The 25,349-nt window shown below is 36.6% G+C and overlaps 1 long non-coding RNA gene across 1 annotated transcript; it reads left to right on the top strand.

Annotated features, from left to right (window-relative positions):
* Positions 1 to 1,492: 1,492 nt before the first annotated feature.
* Positions 1,493 to 2,754, top strand: LOC139451665 (uncharacterized). Its single transcript, XR_011652348.1, has 4 exons — positions 1,493 to 1,581; positions 1,756 to 1,819; positions 2,121 to 2,214; positions 2,612 to 2,754. It is a non-coding gene; the product is annotated as an uncharacterized lncRNA (long non-coding RNA).
* The last annotated feature ends 22,595 nt before the right edge of the window (positions 2,755 to 25,349 follow it).

The raw sequence follows: 25,349 nt of genomic DNA, 5'->3' as shown, positions 1-25,349 counted from the left end.
CGGACACCTACCATTTTTGGTAAGGTATGTGCACGAGCTCATTCCTTACTAATGGTTTCCAATTTTTTCAGACGCCATTTTTTGTGGCCTCGCTAAAATGACATGGGTTTCGCGCCATTTGTGCACAAGCTCATTCCTCAGTGACGGTTTCTAAGTTCGTTAGACGACATTTATTTCGCCTTGCTAAATTAACAGGGGGCCCAACACACAACGGCTTGAATTAACTTCTTTCGTAAGTAAATGTTTAAATAGTATTACCAATGTACATACAAAATACAACGTGTCTGTTGAAATGTCACTCCGACGGATGTCACTAATGAGGTCGGTGCACGCCATCATTTACCTTCTATTTTTGGGTACTTTTTCTGTGTTGATGTCCAAATTTCGACTTCATGAATCGCTTTGATGTTCAATTTCAAAGTTAAATCATATTAAACCATAGAAATGCAAGCGGGGTAATATTTCTGCTTATTTTGACCTTTATCGCCCTCTTTTTTCAAGTATTGATGCTGTCACGTGCCGCTTCGTTAGTAGCATCGAACAAACATGGCGGATAGGTGTCCGGGGTGTAATGCACGTGTAACGTCAAATTAATAACTTGCCATCTCTACAAGAAGAACTTAAGAAACTGTTCCATTAGACATTATGAATTATTACAGTGCCAATACTTAGGTCTTAATAAATTGGGTGGGTTGTCAGATTTGGTTGATTGGCTGTCAATGTGGAAACTATTTGATATTCGGTATTTGACTCAAATTATGTTGCAATTAATGTTACTAGATTATACAGATATATCCTCCGATAGTTTTGAACATTATTATTCCGATGAATATTTTAAAATATTAGCAGTAGTGTCCAAAATTAATGCATTAGTAGATTTATATTTATATATATATGTTCATTGTTGACTTTAGGACAATTAATTGCAAGGTCAATTATAGATCGTTTAGGATGCATGTCTACCACCATCAGCTGTTCATTTCATTGGCATGCAGGTCTTAAGACATGAAATAGCGACTGTTGTAAATGGTGTTTCAGTTTGTTGGCAAAAAAAGATAAATTATTTACATTCCAACAGAAGTAAAGATATAATTTACCAATAGGTATTATCATTTCCAGTTTGTTCTGTTAGCACCTTAAATATGATTTGTTTTTGTTTTAATTAAGTTGCTTGATTGTTTAATTATACCTTTTCAGAAATGTTGTCAAGGCAACTTTGATGTTAAAACCATGCGCCTACAGACATACTCACTCAGATTAACTTATCACAATTAGGGTATTTATGGCTTTGCAATTTGCTTTAAATATTGTGCTACTTTCTGAGTTACACTAAAGGAATCTATACCTGTTACATTCTATGTCTACAACAAACTATCTTTTATTGTTATGTATTTATTTCTTTTTCACAGGATTCCAGAGAAGGTTCTCTATCTTTTGACGGAAATTAGGAACCTAATGAAACAGAATCAAGACTCAGCGGCAGACACAGTATCAGTAAGCTCTATTGAGCAACTCAATACACTGGATGAGTTGGATACTCTGGAGGGGAGACTGAGAGAGGATGAATATCAGGCCAGCTTGGTAAGTCAAGTTGAAGTTATGGTACTGTTATTACATTGTAAGATTAGAATGTTATTTGTTATGAATTGCTTCGAAACAAAAGTAAACAGTAACATGCCATAAGTTTTGGTTGAATTAATATACTTATATAATGATTTTCATACCACATATAAAGTTCAAATGTTCTTTTTACAGAAAATTACTTAAGAAGGATTGGTGGGACGAATGCCGATGACCACGTGGAAAAGGCTATGCTAAGGTAAAATAGAATGAAATTGGTGAAAGGTTACAGTAGCTCAGTAGGTAGAACTCAGGTCCATGGATCCATATAGACTGGTACAAGTAGTGGTAGGGATAAAGTTTTTTGAGTTTTGAAAATGTGGTAAGGTATATACTTTTATTGCCTCATTGTAAGATAAGTGGAATGTTTATAATAAGGAAGTGGTGTTCATCCACACACAAATCATTAATCAGTTGGTCAATGATTATATATGTACATCAAGAACATCGATCCATACTTTGAATTTGCATCCTCAGATATGTTACTGGTAATTTTTCAGAATGATGACAAACTCGCCCATGTCCAAAATGAACATGAAGGGGAAGAAAACCAAGACTGCGTTTCATGTACTACTTTGTGTGTGTTGATTAAAGGTAAAAAGTAATTATAATAATATTTTTTATATAGAGATATGAGAGAAATTAAACCATCACTCATATAAAGCGATCTGTATACATAACACCTTTTGTTCAAGCTAAAATCATATCTTTGTGTTTGCTACCACTACACACACATATATATATATATATATATATATATATATATATATATATATATAGATCTGAGGATACTGTGTACACATGAAATGAAATCTAAAAGGAAATGTATCTGTGATACTATTTCATTCAGTGATTAAGCTTAGGGGATATTCATAATTAAGATTCTTTTATATATAATAACACAATATCTGTCGTTTTAGTTTTAATGTTATACACACAAGTTTTGAATAACTTAATAATAGTATTAAATTGCATGTTAATATTATTTCAGATTCAGTCCTCCTGACCTTTCCAAAGACAATGGAAACGGAACTTCAGGATATGATCAGTCGATTTCTTAAATATGCCCCTGGCAGAACGTGGGGGAGATGGAAGGCCTAAGCACTAGGACCTCTTTGCCACCCAGAAAAAAGAAGAGCTTATGTTGTATATATTTGAAATTAAGTTGTTGTTTTTAATTATCTTTGAATACAGTTTTTGAAAACAATGTATCTTTGTTGTTCATTCATCATCAGCATCAGTTATAAGTATTTAACAATGTCATTCAAAGAATAGGCACGTGAAGATCGGGGGTAGAATAGGCCTTCAGCAACCCATGCTTGTCACAAAAGGCGACTGCGCTTGTAAAAGGCGACTAACGGGATCGGGTGGTCAGACTCGCTGACTAAGTTCATGCATGTCATCGGTCCGAACTGCGTGGATCGATGCTTATGTTGTCAATCACTGGATTGTCTGTTCCAGATTCGATTATTTACAAACCGCCATCATATAGCTGGAAACCCAAACCATTCAAAGGAAGGGAATTACACAATGGGCAGCTGTTGAGTTATCACTGCTGAGGCCATCTCATACCAATCAGTGACCTTGGCATTGATATTGAGTGGCATTTCTGGTTAGGGGTCAGCAGTCGTATTAATTTCCAGATTTACAGTATTAGTTTTTTTCCACACTTCTTTGAGGTTAGTGAAATTGGTTAACACCCTAATTAAGCTAGCTATAGCTCAGCTTATTTATTGTTTAACTAAAACATAATGGTTCGTTTTTTGGTGTGTATTATGACCGTCTAGAATATTTCACTGATCTCAAATATCAGGGAGGCCACCACTTCTTGAGCTGATGCTGTACTGAAAAAAACCCCACTTTTTCAAGGTTTACAAGGGGTCCTCTGATACATCAACGTTGATACAACGTTGACACAACGTTGACATCTGACGTTGAAACAACGTTGACATCTGACGTTGAAACAACGTTGAAGTGTCAACGTCAGTTCAATTTTCATATGAAACCAATTTGCAACGTTGTTTCAACGTTGAAGAGTGACGTTGTTTCAACGTTGTTTCAACGTTGTAATGCCTGCTGGGATGTGACTCGATATCGACCAATCAGCTGATTTGCCTTTACTGTATACAATACCATATCGATTCGTCTTAACATTGGGAATAATAACCTGAATCAATGATAACATGGAAATGTTTTTTGAATAAATAATCAACAATGCATTTGCTGAAAGGGACGCCTTGATAGAAACCTTAAATGACACACCATTAACATATCTAGGTCTACTGAATAAATTTCCATCACATTCTGAACGAACGGATCACAGCTAAATATCCTCAGGATTGATTTACGCCACCAACATTTATATCGTGAGAGGTCAACAAAACAGTTTCTGAGTTAATAATACTCGCACAGCTTCAAGTTATCTAAATGAACTTAAAATTAACGGGACCTGTGTTCGTAGTGTGGTAGTTATTTATCATTGAATGAGGGTATATAGTCAGGAAGTATCGTCTTGATGGTGCAAGGAAGCACTTGCTTCAGAGACTGGTAGTGTTCCTTGCTTATGCATGTTGAGTGATTTTTACAGTCTCTAAGGTACAAATGTATCAATAGCATTCATTGTATTGTTTTAACATAGCATCCATTGTATAATTGTTTCCCGTTCCATCTGGGTGAGGTTTTCTGATATTACTTATGCTAAGTGAGGAATCTTTGTCTCAGTTTCTATACCTTGGGGTTTCAAATCTTTCTTTATTCCAAGTAAATCTGTAATTCGAGTTCTGCTCTAAGGATACTTATAAACTGTTTCATCCCATAAATTTAAGAACATACATGTTTCGAATTATCAATATGAATATCGTACCGCGGAAACGTCAGTGAAAATATTAATGTGATTTTAAATTGTACAAGTATTAATGGTTTGCATGTACTGTAAGGTAATTCTTCAAATTGAAACATGTTTTTTTTTTTTTATGAAATCGTGTACCTGAAGTATCTTTCCTTTCCCTGGAACATTTGGAAAATTTACTTTACAAACGTGCATGTTTTAAAATGCACGTAATGAAAGACGTATATTTTTTTCGTACAACTGCCGTTTGCACAGTTTGATGTGTTACTGTTGAATATTAATAATTGACTTCAATGAGTCAACGCCAGGCTGGTGGGTGGTGGTGATTCACTATGACACACTCAGCCGTGACTTCACAATAGAAGGTGTTAGTCTAGTAATTTAGAGATACAAATTCACAAAAACATGATTGTATGGAATGAATGTCATTCTTGTCAGTCCTGTCAATGATGTCTTTTGATATGGTACTGTGAACCTTTTAGAATTTTGAAAGTGTTTTATCTTTACACAAACTTTTCTCAAATTAAGTTTTGAAATCCACAAATTTAAAGAGAGGATAATATACTGAACTGTAAGTAAAGTGTTTCTTTTCAAGTCCACAAAAACAATGTACAAATTAGTTCTCACTGATGAAGATTAACATAATTGTTTTCATTGTATGCTTTTCGATTCTACTGTCATAAAGTCTTAACTACAGGAGTGGTTTGTAATTGAGAATTTTAAGAACCTTACAAAACAAGAAATTCTAAATTAGCTTTAACTGCTACATGTGAGCCCGAAAAGCCCCGATCAGCAGCCAGTGTTGAATTTAAGAGTAGAAAACTTTGACAAGCGATTGATTAATGTGTTCTATGTTCTATGATCTCATGCAAATGCATGAACATGATACCTATACATGTACAACTCTATTGACAATACACGAAAAGTTATACTCCATTTTAAAATCATGGTTTTAAATAACACTGTATTTTTTGCATATTCAACCTCAAACATGTATTCAAGAAAAACAATATCCCACTCAGCTCCTGTCAATTTTGTTAACAAAAACGACTTAAAGAAAAAGTACTGATATATGTCACATCAAACGGTTCGCTCGTCACGCCGAAGACCCGGGTTCGATTCCCGACATGGTACAATTTGTGAAGCCCATTTCTGGTGTCCCACGCCGTGATATTGCTGGAATATTGCTAAATGCGGCGTAAATTCTCACTCACTCAATCACTCACTGTTCAGCAAAGCTCGTCAGAGACATTATAGAAGCGTATAACTTATACGAATGAGTAAGTCAATGTTGCTAAATGTCGCATTCAGCAATATTCCCGCAAAATCATATCTGCCTGCACTGTCCTGCCATCATGAAGTGATATGTCAAACCCGTTTCACATGTCATCTGGCGATTTTACCATTAATTACTACATATTCAAACATAATCATTACAAATGTCAAATACCTAACGGAATTGTGGCGGTAATTGTCGCCTGAAGAACATCATGCGTTGCATCGGTGATCACAATATGATGTCATTATTAGAGTGACAGTCCAGAAGTGATGCAAATACGTCATATGTGAATGATTGCTCATTGAGTCTTACTGGCACTGCATATGTATATAAGGTCAGGCTCAAGCTTTATAGGACACACTCCTCCATTTACCTCGAAGATTCGAATCAGCCTTTGGATAAAGGTATGCATCATATTCCATTGTTCATGCTGTGGTCATGTGCATTCATTTAACTGAATGCAAAGGTTCTGGCAGTAACTGATGTTGAGATTGTAAAGAACAGATCATATGCTGTTAATTTATGTTTTGTGTTGTTTGTAATGCAAATTGATAAAAGACATATTTTTTCATGTTACTAACTGTGAGAGTTTACATATGCAGTAATATTGTAATATGTAATGACGAATGGAAAGATACTAGTACCTAACACTGACGTTTATTATTTCAGCCGTTTCCAGTACAACCATGCAACTGAAGATTGTTTGTCTACTTCTGGTCGCCACTGTGGCCATGACAGCCGCCTACAGGGGTCAGTACAACTCTTTGAGGAACCACGGGCGTTACAGTCGCTACGACTACGACATTGAGGTTCCCGACTTCCCCGACTTTGACAGCTACATGTACAGATATCTGATGTCGAGAGGTCGTCGACAAGGCAGACAGAGCAAACAGAACACGAACCGCTACAACACATTGAGGAATCTTGTCAGACTTGAGGCTTATGACCTTATTTGAGTTAGGTGAGAACTAGTCACTTGTTTCCTTTGGCACATTTTTACACACGCACAAAATCGCGCGCACACACATTCTTTGTTGTGTGTCATGTTTTTCAAGAACCTGAAACAGATTATGTATTTCCAATTTACACCATTTTACACACACAAGCGCGCCTACACATTGTGGTTTGTGTAGTCTGACGGAAAATATATTAACTGTCTGGCGAAACATATTTGTTTCTGTCTTAAGAAATACAGAACCTGAAATCGATTATGTAATGACATGTTTTGTAGCTTTTCGCTGGCAAGAGATATTTGACTACCATTTCAAATGCTTCCTCTCATTACTTGCGACCATCTGCAGAAATTCACATCGTTCTTGTTCCAATTTTTCAGCAGACATCGATCAGTGAATCTTATCAATTAATCCATCACTAAGATCAATGTTGCATGTAGATATTTCAAAAAGATACATGGCATTTCTTGTCATAGAAAACTAATAACAGGTGTGATTAACAATTTTTATAGTTGTATATATCCCATCTAGGACTTGAAACATACATTTATGTCTACGTACAGTGATGTTCATCTATATATCGGGTTTATTTGTTTCTTTTCAGAATACACCGGTGTCATATTGTCATGACATAAATATTGCTTTTGGAAGGGGTTTCATATTTAACCACAAATTTACGAAGAAAATAAACATTTGAAATAATATATTTGTTTGTTGTCTCTGAGAATTTATATGCTGAAAGCCTCCTGGTACCCATTCATGGTACGAGGGCGTACGTCTAACCGATTTGAGTAATATTCCAGCAATATCACGGCGGGGGACACGTTTCACACATTGTACCCATCAGGGTTTTTGGCGTGACGAGCGAAAGCTTTAACCCCTAGGCTACCTCACCGCCCTGTCCCATTATAAATGTACACATCAATTATACACATCATCATCACACGAGTGAAAGACAAATGGTTCTTGCACATTCAAACGTCCTGCAGGAAAAAAATAGCAATTTTCGTTTCACTGTATATGGTTGAAGTGATATTTGAATGTAAAATAACCAATATTTAATTTCATTTATGCCAAGAAAGAAATATTTTAGTGAGCCGTTTTGATCAAGCCGTTTTGTTCTATCTATTGTGTTTTGCGAGCTCCAGCGATAAGCGTGAGTGACCCGCGATGGTCAACTAGGGTGAGAATTTCTGTGTGTTGCAGAGAGTTAGTGGCTGAGCACTAATCTTCAGGTATAAAATTCTGTTTTTTGTTTAATATATTATCATGTCATAAGTGCAAGTTTTGGAAATATGTCAGCTTTACTGATAATTCATTTTGCATATGTCAAAGAGCGTGTTGTTCGATTTTCTAACATCTTTGATTGCTCAAAATATATGCTGAAAGTATTTCTGAAGTTATATCGCCTAAATTGTATAAGTATTTTTTGTTGCGGAAATGTCAATCCAAGAAAATGTTTATTTACCGTAAATGGGAATTTTGGAGCGAGTTACATTTAGGGAGAAATCCTAGTTTCATAATGCAAAGTAAACTTTATTTGGGATGTTTTGTGGGTGTACATTATGAATGTTTGAATACTTTTAAAGAGAATATTTATTTTATTCTTCAGAACATATTTAATGGTACGAAGGACTCGGCCAATAAAGAGTTGTGAACCAGGATGCCCGTCTGTTGTGCATGCCTTCAGAACATGTGCTCTATCTCTAGATCTCACACGTTCCTTTTTAAGTTGTTAAATTCTTCATATGTCGTCGGTACAACCTGGGGCATAGAAACAAATGCACCAGTGAAATAAATCATGGACGCTGACATCCAAACAACCTCAACTTAAATATCCGTGCAGCAAATACGAACCTCCCACTCCGCAAATCTTAAGACGTTTATTGGCATTGTGAACTACATAGGCTATCAGTCACTTGTTTAAGTACTCGCGTGCTAGAGTGATATCCATTTGGTCAAGCCAAACGTGACATGTTTTTCAAATTTGAGATTGAGAAAAAAAAACTAATCAAGAAAGTATTGATAGGCAGTGAAAGATTTCCGAAACACACATTCCCATTTTTTCGATAATTGTTATACATCCTTTTGGAGCACACTGTCATTGACTGCGTTACTGTAACTATACACAAGTAGTAGAAGACAGTGTCGCTTTATCCACCATATAGTGTAAACTATCGAGTATTTATAATGAATGAAGAAGCAAACCATTGGGTCTACCAAGACTAATCATATTACGACGGATATGTGGGTATTGCGGATTGGGGTGCAACCGTCTGTACATATGGGTAACTTACTTTCATGAATTTTTAATCCTTAACATATTTCTAATGATAAGTTTTCTAAATATGTCGCAGATTTTAATCAGACATCATGGTCCTCTGATAAGGATTGTAACGATACAGATATGTTTTTAGATATGAAATCAGATGTGGAAATAAGACAAGTACTGAAAACTATAAAACTGGGTAAGGCAAAAATCTAATGGAATACAACCGAAGTTCTACAAATATCGTATGAATATTGTCCCATACAAATCTACTTTTCAATGCTATTATAGGCTGTATGTTTATCCTCTTCATCAATCATTTAGTGTCTGAAATATAGGCAAGTGGACGAAATTTTGTGTAACTTGTGTAATTTTGTGTGAGTGAATTTATTGAAACAATTAAGCTGCTGCTCTTTGCAGATGGTGGTGTTCTAATTGTAGACTCGGTGATAGAATTGGAAAGAAACTTAGATATATTAGAATTATTTTGCAATAAATGGGCAATAGAGGTAAATATGGACAAATCAAATATTATTTCATAAATGGTGGGTGTCTCTAAAAATGTGGAAAAAGGTTCTATAAGTCTGTAGAAATTTCAGGAACTTTCCATTATAAATACCTGGGCATTATATATCCTTCTAGGTTAATCTGGTCTGAAGGTGAGGTGAAATTGGGTTTAACGTTGCGTCCAAGATTATTGCACTTATATAGCGACGTGCATGTACGTGTGTGTGTTTGTGTGGCTGCTTGTACTAGTCCGGACTAATGCCGATTTACACAGGAATCTTCATGAAATTGATTTGGTTATACACTGTGATCACGGAAGTAATTCAAAGAAGAAGACAGCAACATGCTATTTCAAATATAACTAAATCAAAATAGTCAGCTATCTGCTTTCAAAACTCAAACGACATTTATAAGTATTTGCTTAACCAGCCTGACTGTGCCTGGATCACCCAAACCCAAACGTGAGTATGGTTTCACGCCTCTTTTAGTAAGATTCTAGCAATATCACAGCGGGGGACTCCAGAAATCGGCTTCACACATTTTACACATGTGGGAAATCCTGACGAGCGAACGCCTTAGCCATTGCACTAGGCTAACCCACTGCCCCGTCACGTTATGTGTAAATATACCACGGCATCCAATGTGTAGATTAATACAAACGCAAATAGGAAAGATTAAATGTTTATTTTCGCCATTTGTCATTCAATTTCATTTTGATTTGTAGCCAAAATCCATCATGAGTACAGGAAAATGGTTTATCTGAAAACAAATGAACATAGATTGTTAATTATTATTCTCATCTCGAACATTGTTTTGTAAAATGTCATATATAACACAACTGTACGTTTTATCAACTCATTTAGTTTGTTACTCCATATTAATCATACATTTGTATACATGTACGTCCCAGGTAAATCCTCATGAGGACCAGAGTTAGAATGAGTTGATGGTCGTCACAGGCGACTAAATTGAATCATCCGGTCAGATTATGTGAGCCGTGCCCCGGCGTGCCCATTCTAACCGCATGTATGCACATGTACATGTATGTCTTAGGCAAATACCCATGGGGACCAGAATTGTCCCCAGCACCACATTGATGGTCGTCACAGGAGACTAAAGTGAACCGCTGGTCAGATTCCGTGAGCCGCCCTAGCGTGCCCATTCTAACCGCATGTATGCACATGTACATGTATGTCTTTGGCAAATACCCATGGGGACCAGAGTTAGAATTGTCCCCAGCACCATATTGATGGTCGTCACAGGCGACAACTGGTCGGATTCAATGAGCTGTGTGGATAATTGTTTGTGCTTTCTGTCACTGGTTTGCGGGACCCAGATTCGATTATTTACTGACCACAGCAGTAAAACTTGAATTTGCTTGAAGTGAATTGCGGCGTTAAGCAGCAGTTACTTGTTGAATTACCCACTGATATATTTGTACAAGTTACCAGAAAACATCATTTACCTGAATCCAAAGTCGAAGAAGGGCTCTATGTCGAATAATCCATACAGGATTCTGTTGTAGGGGTTGAAAGGGTTCAACAATTGATTGAAGAAGCCACCATTGTTTGAATTCTGCCTTGGCGTGAACATGTTGACGAAACTGTAGGGGTTGAAAGGTGTCGCTGAACCTGTACTGGTACCATTGGTGCTATTTGGCGATGGGAACGCCGTAATGACAGCAACGTTGACGACGAGGACAATCAGCATAATTTGGGAAATCATGGTGACGATATTGACTGAAAAAGATGAAATTCCAATTGCTTAATTATATTAGTATGCGTGATCTTACAGAAATAGTTATTTAAAGAAATATCTCCATAATGTGTTACCGTAAACCTTAGTCTTTAATCTGAAGACAAATATAATAATAATAATAATAATAATAATAATAATAATAATAATATAAATAATAAGTGCAATTATAATGCGCCAGATTCCATTCACCAAGTGGATGCTCATAGCGCTACACTATTATTACCCCGAATGGATCAGAGCACTCGATTTTCATTCTCAGCTCCCTGGGGAGTATACAACCCAAGCTGCCTGTGAGGCGCTAGAAGATATGATATGATCGATATGAGCTCATTACTGTATTTTGTTTAGGACAGGTTATTATGCAGAAGCATTATATTTAAACTATACATTTAACTCTTGTGTATACCTTTCAATAAAAAAAATATTGAGCCATATGCATATATATACAGTTTTTACTTCTGCATGTAAAAACATCAAGAACTTCCTTTGTACTTACTGTTGAGATACCGCAAAGATTAGCTGCTTTAGTCTGGAAAATGATAATGTTTTGAACAAACTGAATATCGAGAAGCTTATATACCTGTACCTAAGCCATAAACAAATACATATGAAAAAAGTGTGAACATAATAATTCTTTGTGCAGGATAGAAACTGACAAAAGAACAATGGCAGTTAAAGAGACTAATGTCGGGTAATATGTTGACTCCTTGACGATACAAGTAAAAAAATACATTTCGCTCGTGCATGCATTCATATAGAACAAGGGGCATTTTAAGGACAACGGCCTTTTATGTATATCCTGTCTATCACGAATTCGTGTTGCAGTAATATCCCCCGTTTCATTGAGGCCCATAAGTATACCTTCATGGTCAGCAGTTCAAGGTCGCTATATGTGTACGTGGATGAAAGGCATGTATAAGTCAACGTTCATTCCCCAATGCTCTTTGCAACGCTAAACCCCGGTCCTTGACCTTTCAAAGTGTGGTCATAATGTGGAAATGACGGGGTGTCTGTTGTTTTGCTTATTTTGGAGACTGATTTGATTGACCCGATAAATAAATATATTTATATACACTCTATATTTCATTTCATTTCTTGCTGTGATTGAATTCTAGTCGACGAAAATGTCAAGCAACAGATATATATTGGATGTATCTGGAAGTTCTGTTTTGGCAACAGGAAAGAGGCCAATCTGGCGCAGTAATAATACTTAACTAATAATAACAATTTCCTAACTTCTTGGTCCATATGTCACACATATATATTTGTAGGTGTTGTATGTTAGGATGTCAACAACTTCTAGTTATCCATATGTACAATGTAAGGTGAAATTTTCAGACACGATTTACACAAGTGATCCTTATAAATTTGCTATAAAGTGGAAAAGAGTTTTAGATAAGACTTATATCTTAATCTAGGCAGGCCACCCAACCCTATTCAGCGATAGCAGGGTGTCTATTTTTGACGCAAAAAAAATGAGACAGGAAATATTTACAACACACACTTCCTGCACATGTCTCCTGAACATGGTAATAAGTTGCATGATAGTAGCTTGGTAAAGGTTTGGTTGGTTGGTCGGTTTGTTGTTTAAAGCCACACTCAGCAATATTCCAGAATCCCGACATGGGTACAATGTGTGAAGCCCATTTCTGGTGTCCCCCGCCGTGATATTGCTGCAATATTGCTAAAAGCGGCGTAGAACCATATTCACCCCGTAGTGTTTGAAACCTCTTCTGAGATTTATGTAGTGTATGCGGCTCAAAACTGCATGTATATGTAATAATGTATTTTAAGTGATTATTCGTCGAAGCGTAATTGCAACCTGCTGTTACGGGAACGACATGGCTTGCAAACTTAACAAATATGAATGTCACGAAGGACATTGGACCTGTTGAAAGTTTTGATACCAAAACAGTTTTGCAACACTACCGCGCAACAGTATGCCCTCTTTGTGCAAAATACGTAACGAGACTGTAGACAGACGGGGTATATTTTGTCTGTTGAAAAATGAGACGTTGAAGTTGCGAAACATATGAATAACTGTTGTAGTATCCTAAACTCCTGTGACCATCTGAAGTGAGAAATTGAAGCTGTAATAATAAAGAAGACCAAACTGATGTATGGATTTCAATTTGTTTTATAAGTACCGAAAATAGCGAAACTTCATATTTTGAAAGAATACTAAAGTAGTTGGAATCTATAAGTCGTCATTCATTAAGCAACTCGCTTTCCTCATCCCTTTCCAATGGTTTCAAGCATGTTATTATCAAGGAATGTTTTTGTATAGGTGATGTAAAAGACAATTAAGAACTTGGAAAATGTTCGTGAAATTTAACTTACAGACAACAGGGTTTCACAATTCCTTTTTATAAATATATACTGAACCACAAAAGAAACGTCACCCCTAGTAACATTGCATGAAAAGTTGTTTGAGTAATCTTTGACTAAGTTTCTTAAATTTAACATTACTTTGTCCGGAAAAAATGAAATTTGATGATAAAAAAATAAGCACATGACAATGAAACCGATCGCCCAAATGCATCACGGCAACGGCCATTGTAACCCGATGCATGTTCCGAGTTCCGTGCAAATTGAAATGCACATTTCTTGCTCTATAAAAATCCAACCAGATCGGATAACATTCATTCGTTATTGAATTGCTACCACATGCCAAGATTGACAAGAAATCAGCGACACCAAGCCCTTGGACGATTGCAAGCTGGACAAACCGCCCGGCAAGTAGCCAATGAATTTCAAGTCCACGTAAGGACCATATGCAGGCTCCAGAAACGGTACCAGACCACCAACACTACAGATGACCGACCACGCAGTGGAAGACCAAGGGTCACCACCCGACGTCAGGATCGTCAGATCGTGCGACAGCATCTTCAAGATCGCTTTGTCACTGCTGCGGAAACAGACAGACCATTGGGACACACCAGCGACACATAAGTGTGGACACCGTGCGTCGACGATTGACGAGTAAACACCTCCACTGCTACAGGCCACACCGAAGACCCATTCTGACCCCAAGTCTTCGGCGGGACCGTCTTCAGTGGGGTACACAGCATCAAGATTGGCACCAGCAGCAGTGGAGAAGAGTCCCCTTCTCAGACGAGAGACGTTACTGTATCTCAACAGCAGATGGCAGAGAGAGAGTCTGGGATGATCATCTTTTTAATATGTCTCATAATCAGAAACATACATTAGTTTAAGTATCAATTATTTATTAATTAAATGTGTTAAATACTAATTATCAAAGTATCGATTCCAATAGATAGAGTAAAATAGACATATAGACACGAAAGTCGGGATGAAAGCAGATGCATTTGAGTGTAAGTGATTCTGTGAACTTCTGCAAATTCAAACTGTTTATATACACGTCGTAAAAAATAAATATCACTAAAATTGGGTCAGTAAGTTGCAGGTGTTAACCCTTTGACACCAGTGTATAACTGATCATAGTGTACATAACTCGTCGGATATTAATTGCAATCCGTCCTGTTGAGCGTGTGAATATAAAGCTTAATAATTAACTGGATATGTGCTATGGTTGCACCATCACGTGTATCCCTTCTTGGCTTGTTAACTCTGTCACGTGAAACTAGCGACGGGGCTATTGATCATATTTGGAATGCGTTAGCATATTGAACTTACTGTAGGATCTTTCACCATGAAATTAAGTAATGGTTAAACTCATGAGAATATAGTCATTCACACATGAGCTATTTTTTAATCAACAAGGCACTATCATATAGGTTTAAGTATTCTTCAAAGGGAAGCGAGCCTGAGGTATTTATTATACATACAATACGTAATTAAAAGTGAACACAAAATCTACAGTTCATTGTGTATTTTAACTTTAACGTTTAATTTATAACATTATCTTTACAAGAAATATGGATATTTATTAAGTTGAATCGTTTGTCTCTCTTGTAAAAGAACGTCGTAAAAAACATATTTTTGAGTAAGTGTAATTTCAAAAATGGTTTAATTTGTTATATAACTGTGCCGGTCATGTTGGTGGTAAGTACTACACAAAAGAAACAGAAGTAACGTGTTAATTCATATGTGGAAGCCTTTTACACCACCAGTATATATTTACATAGATGTCTTAAACACCATACGTACAGCCGCTGGTATACAGCTCGACAAAAAGGGAAAGTCCTATTTCATGCTTAAATTTATTATCCCAAAATTTCAAGTAAATGTTATCAAGTACGAAGTCCAACATAACGTAAACTGTTTTCTCAGGAAATGTCAGATGATATTTGGTTATACATGTACTCTTGAAAAATTGTTCTGAACCTGTGAAGAACGGGATATAACTATATCTAGCATGGTAACCACGTTTTATGACAAATGTCACATGATTCAAGGAACGAAGTCTTTTCACAGGCTTGTCATGTAGGATAGTTGGGATAACAGCAGAAATAGGGGATACGGTGACATCCATTCAAACAGGTCAACCACACTTTCTCTAGGTGGGCTTTCTGTTACAGTGGGACATGTGAAACGTATCCACGGTGGAAGATTCCAGTTTGGCACAGGTTTGAGGGAATGAATGCTTGTCGTACGAACCGACAGCGGGATGTAAGCATCCGCAACGTTGTGGGACGCTGCTCACATGATCTGCCACTGGTTTGTCCGGCACAGACTAGTATTACATCCATCTACCGGCCTCTGTCAAAAAGCTGTAATATTGCTAAATGTGGCGTAAACGTCAAATAAACTTAAAAGAAATATATCCGGCACAGTAATCCCTATGTTAAAGGCCCGAATACTGAAAGTTTATAATGTATTTGTTGGGACTTGACATGATCTGACATTAATAATACACTATTCATTATCTACGGTCTATCACAATAACATACTTAGTATACATATCATAGGATGAATATAGACTTAGCTTACATTATAGAAATGTAAAAGCAGTTGCATTGTATCTAAGGCGGGTACATGTTGTCCTTTCAGCATAAACACACAGAGTTGCACAACCATCTAAATATGGCTTGTTTCAAAGAGCGTCATACGACTCTTGCTCAGAAGTTAATTGAACAAGGTTACAACATCCTAGCCCTCAGTAAAGCTTCCAAAAGGTTTTATGGTGGACATGTGGAGGACGCTTTGACACATTAGTGACAAAAATGATGTCCGATGCAATTCCCTACTTTGACTTGTACCATATGTTCCCATGTTTCTTTTTCAGGAGAACAATTGACTTGCCTTTGCATGTGTTCGTGACGGGTACCACCGATGTGGCAGGATACTCTCACCTTTTCGCGAACACCTGGTATCATCACTATTTGATAGTGATTTATAAACACATGCTCATGATATAGTCGGAATTGTACAAACGACTTTTATGCAGATACTTTTTTTGGATATGGACAGGGTTTTGTCGCTTTATTAATTGAACTATTCCACATTAGATCAGATTGTGATTAGGTATGATAAGGGAGGCACATACACATACATGCATGTCATACCCTACTTAGCTACGCCAATCTCACCATATGACTAATGGCTTTCCAACGCATTGAGTGATGAACATATCAATGATTACCCATGATTGCAAAATGCACAGTAATTTGGTAAATGACCTAATCGTAACGATGATACGCTTTGTGCCCCAAGAACACTTGTAGGTGACACATTAATGATGAATTGACATGTTCCATGTATTCACATTGCACATCAACATTGTGTGTATATAAACCCCTATTTCCTTTCAAAAGGGAACTTGAACTCTACACAAGCACCTAGGCTTTGAAAGGTAATGTAACAATACAAACAGAGATTCATATTTGTTAAAGAATATTGACCGTCTAGGCTGTTATAAAATAGTATGTAATAAATACACATAATATTGGAATTATTTTGGTTTTGAATCAAGAAATACGTTAAACCTTGCATTTGTAACAGAAACATTAGCTGTCAACAAAAACGAGGTTCTATTACAGTACTAACGAGAAGATATTTCCTTAAGAAACATAAGTATTTCTTTTCCAGCAGACTGCCATTTACCATGCATATGAAATTCGCCTTCCTCCTCCTTGTCGTCGCTGTTGCCGCCTCTAGCGGGTACAGATTGCCCAACTACTGGAGGAATGTTGCTCAGTATAACTATATGAGTGACATGGACACTCCTGACTACATGGACGACGACTACAACTCCATGTACATGTATGGAAGAGGATGGGGCTACCGCAATACTGGGCGTAGCAACAACAACTTTTTCGGGAGATACAACAGATATTAGACTTTCAATAACCAGTTCTGAGGTGAGAAGAGAAGGCATTCTTTCTGATGTCTCATCAATTATATCATTTCCTATACACCAACACTTTATCCTGATCATTCTGTCCAAATTATGTAAGTGTTTGATACCAAAGATACAGGCACCGATAACGAATAAATAACGAGTTTGTGTATACATAGATAATATCACAGTATAAACGTTATTGAAAACTATACTTATTTATTTAGATAATTTTGATAAATAAATACTGTATCAAAAATTTAAAAAACACAATCTGATGTTTAATTGGATGAATAATCTTCTACCCATTGAAATTTGTACGCTCATGTATATTTACAAAAGTCTGTTTTATTTTTTTCAGATGGTTTCCAGGTAAACTAGGTTCTGCTTGATATACACACTGTATTACATCAGAGAAACTGAATAAACATCGAATTGAAGGGACAATGTTTCATGTTTTAGTTTGCCATTGCAATACCAGACGAACGTTTTTCTATAACGTGAATAATTGCGATGACACATTCATGCGATTCTCTTAACATTAAAACTTCCATGAATTACATTTTACACACATACGCATGGATGCCATATTTCCTCCTAGGACACTACGGATCCTGTAAGACTGAACTCTACCACGTATAATAGATTGTCATCTGAGTTGTAGGTATGATACTAATCCTTGCTTTTTGAAGGCAATTGTGTTTTTGCACGCGAATGTCATCGTTAAATTAATGACTTGGGAATACTGTTTGGGATCTTCTCGTGTTCTTTTAATCCCGCGATCTCGACTTTTTAATAAGATAACTTCCTTTCACGCCTATATACACATATTTGCAAATTATGAGACCACAAGAATGGCCTTTACTATATTCCATAGATGACACAGAAGCAGCAAGGTCACAGATTGTTACCACCTGATCTTCATTTGTGTCTTCGTGCCAAAGGAATGGGAAAAATGTGACCTATTCTGACTCAGAATGAGATCACCAATGTTAAAAAAATTAGTGAACGATAATACTAGCACAAAAACGTGGATTGTTTTGAACATATACTTGTACGTAAAATACATTTGACTGTACATGTGAAGTTAATGAGTATTTGTGCTAAACCACCATTTCATTCAGAGAAGAACTTCCAGATAAATGTAGACGATTATCAGAAACAGTTAATCATATTATTATTATAACACACAATAAAAAAAATGTTTTTATGTTTAGGTGAGGTAAACGGCTAGTAATAACCACATGATAACTAGACCACAACAATGGTTTCCAAAGGTATCAGCGAAAACAACACCTTTCTTCTTCCAGTTCTAGAAAAATAATGTTCTGTTGTTGAAGGCCCGGTCATGGCAAGTCCACTGCAGGTGACGATCTCTACTATTGTGGAATATAAGAATGAATACTTGCTAGCTGCTGTAGAAGTCGAATGGGTGATCAATCCCTCGAGTGTTGGAAAAATCCGTACAAATTAAAGAGAGATATATTGAGGGGTCCGGCAAATGTACCACCAAATCCCTGTATACAAGGCTAAACATAATCCTTGTTACAATCAAGGAAGGTCTTTCCTTATATTCACAGGAAGTTCTTGAGACAAATGGAGTTAATACCACGTAGATTCTCAAAAACTCTAAGGATTTGCTTGACTATTTGCAATCTCAAAACATTTGATTTTTTAACTTTGTACACTACTGTCCCAAATAACAAACTTAAGGAAAAATCTCACTCCTTGATCCATGTTTTTTTTGTAACAAAACGTGGTGACCAGTTACGTATCTATATGCAGAAGTTCAGGACACATTGTGAAACATGAAAGCAATTGCCATCTAAAGTTTACTGAGAAAATAATATGTGAAATGCTGAACTTCCTCATTGATAACATCCACAAAAAAACTTTGGGGACATTAAGGCAAGAAGAAGGCTTACCAATGAGCACCGTTTGTGCAAACCTTCTTGTGGATATGCATATGGGTTCCTCTCTGGCTCCAATCATCAATGAAATCGTCATGACATCCTTCGAAGAATCATCCCTCTCCACAGCACCGTCATACCTCTCTTCTGGTACCGGAAAGCGGACGACACATTCACCACCATAGCCCACCAGAACGACCCCACAGAGGTCCTAAAACATCTCAACGCACAGTACCAGAGAATCTAGTTCACCATGGAGACCGAAACCAATCAACACCTTCCCTTCCTAGGGGTTTCCCTTCAAACCTATGATGAAGAACTAAGAACCTCAATGTACCACAAGCCAACACACTTAGACTAGCACATCAACTACAACTCCCGCCACAATCAAGAACAAAGCCAACAGAGATGTCATCTTTTCTAGCGGAAACATATTGTTAAGTTTCCACCTTTGTTATCATTTTGCTTTCGTTTTTATAGGTACATGTATATGTTCTCTGCTTCATAGCATTTATTCATCTGATGAAGGAGTAAGTATATGTACTCCGAAAAGTTGTGTTCTTCATAATAAAGAAGTTAAATTCCATAAATTCTCTTCCTCATATGTATCACTTCTAAATGCCACCCAAAGACTTATTGCTTGACATGAAGGGAAAGTTGACTACTGGAAAGTTTAAGTCATCCCTCTTGTCATACAGTCGGGTGGGGAGTGTTGTGTCACACTGAATCTTTATGCATAGATCTAAATACGAAATAGATGCTTGGACACGTATTTTGAAAATTAATCTAACTTATAGAAACACTTACATACCTAAAGATATATTCGTGACGATACACGATATTGTATGTCACATACCCCACGGTGGGAATCGGGTGCTCACAAAGTATAATAATCCAGAATCGACGACACGTGACTCGATATCGAACAATCAGCTGATTTGCCTTCACTGTATACAATACCATATCGATTCGTCTTAACACAAGAAATAATAACCTGAATCAATGATAACATGCAAATGCGTTTGGAATACATAAATTAACAATGCATTTGCTGAAAGGGACGCCTTGATAGAAATCTCAAATGACACACCATTAACATATCTAGCTCTGTTTACTGAATAAATTTTCATCACATTCTGAACAAACGGATCACAGCTAAATATCTTCAAGATTGATTTACGCCACCAACATTTATGTCGTGAGAGGTCAACAAGACAGTTTCTGTATTAATAATACTCGCACAGCTTCAAGTTGTCTGAATGAACTTGAAATTAACGGGACCTGTGTTCGTAGTGTGGTGGCTATTTATCATTGAATGAAGGTATATAGTCAGAAAGTATCATCTTGATGGTGCAAGGAAGCACTGGTAGTGTTCCTTGCTTATGTGTGGTTAGTGATCTCAGGTACAATTGTATCAATAGCATTCATTTATTGCTTCAATATAGCACCCATTGTATAATTGTTTCCCGTCCCATCTGGGGTGAGGTTTTCTGATATTACTTATGCTGAGTGAGGAATCTTTGTCTCAGTTTCTATACCTTGGGGTTTCAAATCTCTCCTTATTTCATGTAAATCTGTAAGTCGTGTTCTACTCTCAAGATACTCAGTTTCTATAACTACTGGTTCAAATCTTTCTTTATTCCAAGTAAATCTGTAATTCGAGTTCTGCTCTAAGGATACTTATAAACTGTTTCATCCCATAAATTTAAGAACATACATGTTTCGAATTATCAATATGAATATCGTACCGCGGAAACGTCAGTGAAAATATTAATGTGATTTTAAATTGTACATGTATTAATGGTTTACATGTACTGAAAGGAAATTCATCAAATTGAAACATATTTGTTTGCTTTTAAGGAAGTCGTGTACCTGAAGTATGTTTCCTTTCCCTTGAACATTTGGAAAATTTACTTTATAAACATGTATGTTTTAAAATGCACATAATGAAAGACGTATATTTACAACTTCTGTTTGCACAGTTTGATGTGTTACTGTTGAATATTTATAATTGACTTCAATGAGTCAACGCAAGGCTGGTGGGTGGTGGTGATTCACAATGACACACTCAGCCGTGACTTTACAATAGAATGTTTTAGTCTAGTAATTTAGAGATACAAATTCACAAAACATGATTGTATGGAATGAATGTCATTCTTGTCAGTCTTGTCAATGATGTCTTTTGATATGGTACTGTGAACCTTTTAGAATTTTGAAAGTGTTTTATCTTTAAACAAACTTTTCTCAAATTAAGTTTTGAAATCCACAAATTTAAAGAGAGGATAATATACTGAACTGTAAGTTAAGTGTTTCTTTTCAAGTCCACAAAAACAACGTACAAATTAGTGCTCACTGATGAAGATTAACAAAATTGATTTCATTGTATGCTTTTCTATTCTACTGTCATAAAGTCTTAACGACAGGAGTGGTTTGTAATTGCCAAAGAACATTACAAAACAAGAAATTCCAAATTAGCTTTAACTGCTACATGTGAGCCCGAAAAGCCCCGATCAGCAGCCAGTGTTGAATTTAAGAGTAGAAAACTTTGACAAGCGATTGATTAATGTGTTCTATGTTCTATGATCTTATGCAAATGCCATAAACATGATACCTATACATGTACAACTCTATTTACAATACACGGAAAGTTATACTATATTTGAAATCATGGTTTTAAATAACAACTATATTTACATTTTGCAATTCGCCCTCAAACATGTATTCAAGAAAAAAGAATCCCACTCAGTTCTTGTCAATTTTGTCATACAAATCGACTTAAACAAAAAGTACTGATATATTTTATATCAAAATGTAATAGGGGGGAATCGTATTTATTTGATCATCAAAAATCATTATGTATAATAAATAACAAAACGATTCTGACGGATTACTATACTGTACGTTAATGAATAAACACAGAAACGTTGGATATTGTTAAATATGTACCTCCTGCTTGTATGTGTTAAGCATTGTTCAGCAAAACACGTCAGTGACAATATAGAACCGTTTAATTCAAACGAAAGAGAAGCTAAATCATCTGCCTGCACTGTCCTGGCTTCATGAAGTGATATGTCAAACCCGTTTCACATGTCACCTGACGATTTTACCATTTATTACTACATGTTCAAATATAATCATTACAATGTCAAATACCTAACGGAATTGTGGCGGTAATTGTCGCCTGAAGCAAATCACGTGTTGCATCGGTGATCACAATATGATGTCATTATCAGAGTGACAGTTCAGAAGTGATGCAAATACGCCATATGTGAATTATTGCTCATTGAGTATTACTGGCACTGCATATGTATATAAGGTCAGGCTCAAGCTGTATTTGACACACGCCTCCATTTACCTCAAAGATTCGAGTCGGCCTTTGGATAAAGGTATGCATCATATTCCATTGTTCATGCTGTGGTCATGTTCATTCATTTAACTGAATGCAAAGGTTCTGGCAGTAACTGATGTTGTGATTGTAGAGAACAGATCATATGCTGTTCATTATGTTTTGTGTTGTTTGTAATACAAATTGATAAAAGACAAATTTTTTCATGTTACTAACTGTGAGAGTTTACATATGCAGTAATATTGTAATATGTGAGTGAGTGAGTGAGTTTGGTTTTACGCCGCTTTTAGCAATATTCCAGCAATATCACGGCGGGGGACACCAGAAATGGGTTTCACACATTGTACCAATGTCGGGAATCGAACCCAGGTCTTCGGCGTGACGAGCGAACGCTTTAACCACTAGGCTACCCGACCGCCCCTTGTAATATGTAATGACAACTGGAAACATACTAGTACCTAACACTGACGTTTATTATTTCAGCCGTTTCAAGTACAACCATGCAACTGAAGATTGTGTGTCTACTTCTGGTCGCCACTGTGGCCATGACAGCCGCCTACAGGGGTCAGTACAACTCTCTGAGGAACTACGGGCATCACGGGCGTTACGGTCGCTACGACTACGACATTGAGGTTCCCGACTTCCCCGACTTTGACAGCTACATGTACAGATATCTGATGACGAGAGGTCGTCGACAAGGCAGACAGAGCAAACAGAACACGAACCGCTACAACAGTTTGAGGAATCTTGCCAGACTTGAGGCTTATGACCTTATTTGAGTTAGGTGAGAACTAGTCGGTTCTTTCCCATTTACATCATTTAACACACGCGCGCGCGCGTACACATTGTGGTGTGTGCAGTCTGGCGAAAAATATATTAACCGTCTGGCGAAATATATTTGTTTCTGTCTTCAGAAAAACGGAACCTGAAATTGATTATGTAATGACAAGTTTTGTAGCTTTTCATTGACAAGAGATATTTGACTCCCATTTCAATTGCTTGCTGTGTGTCTTTACATCTTATAATATGACTCAATATTTGCGACCATCTGCAGAAATACACATCGTTCGTGTTCCAATTTTTCAGCAGCCATCAATCAGTGTATCTTATTAATGAATCCATCCATAAGTTCAATGTTGTATGTAGATATTTCAAAAAGATACATGGCATTTCTTGGCATAGAAAACTAAGAACAGGTGTGATTAACATTTTTGACAGTTGTATGTATCACAACTAGGACTTCAAACATACATTTATGTCTACGTACAGTCATGTTCATCGGTTTTATTTGTTTCTTTTCAGAATACACCGGTGCCATATGGCAGGGACATGACATAAATATTGGCAGTGGAAGGGGTTTCATATTTAACCACAAATGTAAGAAGAAAATAAACATTTGAAATAATAGATTTGTTTGTTGTCTCTGAGAAATTATATGCTGAAAGCCTCCTGGTACCCATTCATGGCACGAGGGCGTAAGTCTGACCGATTTGAGTAATATTCCAGCAATATCACGGCGGGGGACACCTGAAATGAGCTTCATACATTGTACCCATCAGGGTTTTCGGCATGAGGGGCGAACGCTTTAACCACTAGGCGACCCCACCGCCCTGATCCATTATAAATGTAAATGCCTTCAGAACATGTGTTCTATCTCTAGATCTCACATGTTCCTTTTTAAGTTGTTAAATTATTCATATGTCGTTGGTACAACCTGGTGGATAGAAACAAATGCACCGGTGAAATAAATCATTGACGCTGACATCCAAACACATCCAGCAAATACTAACCTCTCACTCTGCAATTCTTAAGACGTTTATTGGCATTGTAAAATGCATAGGCTATCAGTCATTTGTTTAAGTACTCTCCTGCTAGTGTGATATCCATTTCGTCAAGCCAAACGTTTCAAATTTGAGATTGAGAAAAAAGACACTTATCAAGTAAGTAGTCATACGCAGTGAAAGATTTCGGAAACACACATTCCCATTTTTTCGATAATTGCTATACATCCTTTTGGAGCACACTGTCATTGACTGCGTTACTGTAACTATACACAAGTAGTAGAGGACAGTGACGCTTTATCCACCATATAGTGTAAACTATCGTGTATTTATAATGAATGAAGAAGCAAACCATTGGGTCTACGAAGTCTAATCATATTACGACGGATATATTGGTAGTGAGGATTGGGGTGCAACCGTCTGTATATATGGGTAACTTACTTTCATGAAATTTTATTTCTTAACACATTTCTAATGATAAGTTTGATAAATATGTCGCAGATTTTAATCAGACATCATTGTGAGAAATGTAACCATACAGAAATGTTTTTAGAACTGAAAACGGATGTGGAAAAAAGACAAGTACTGAAAACTTTAAAATTGGGAAAGGCAAAAATCTAATGGAATACCACCCGAGTTCTACTAAATCTTCTTTTCAATGTAACTTTAAAGACAGAGTCTTTTCCTTGTGCTTGGAATATTTGATTTGTCATTCCTTTGTATAAATCAAGTAACTCAAAAATCATAACATTCCTACAGGAATATCTCTCCTAAAAGTAATGGGGAAATTACCCTACGCAGACACAGTATACTGAC

This window comes from Haliotis cracherodii, unplaced genomic scaffold (genome assembly GCF_022045235.1).
Source record: "Haliotis cracherodii isolate W230 unplaced genomic scaffold, xgHalCrac1.p SCAF_9, whole genome shotgun sequence".
NCBI lineage: Eukaryota > Metazoa > Mollusca > Gastropoda > Lepetellida > Haliotidae > Haliotis > Haliotis cracherodii.
This window is presented reverse-complemented; position numbering and strand designations above follow the sequence as displayed.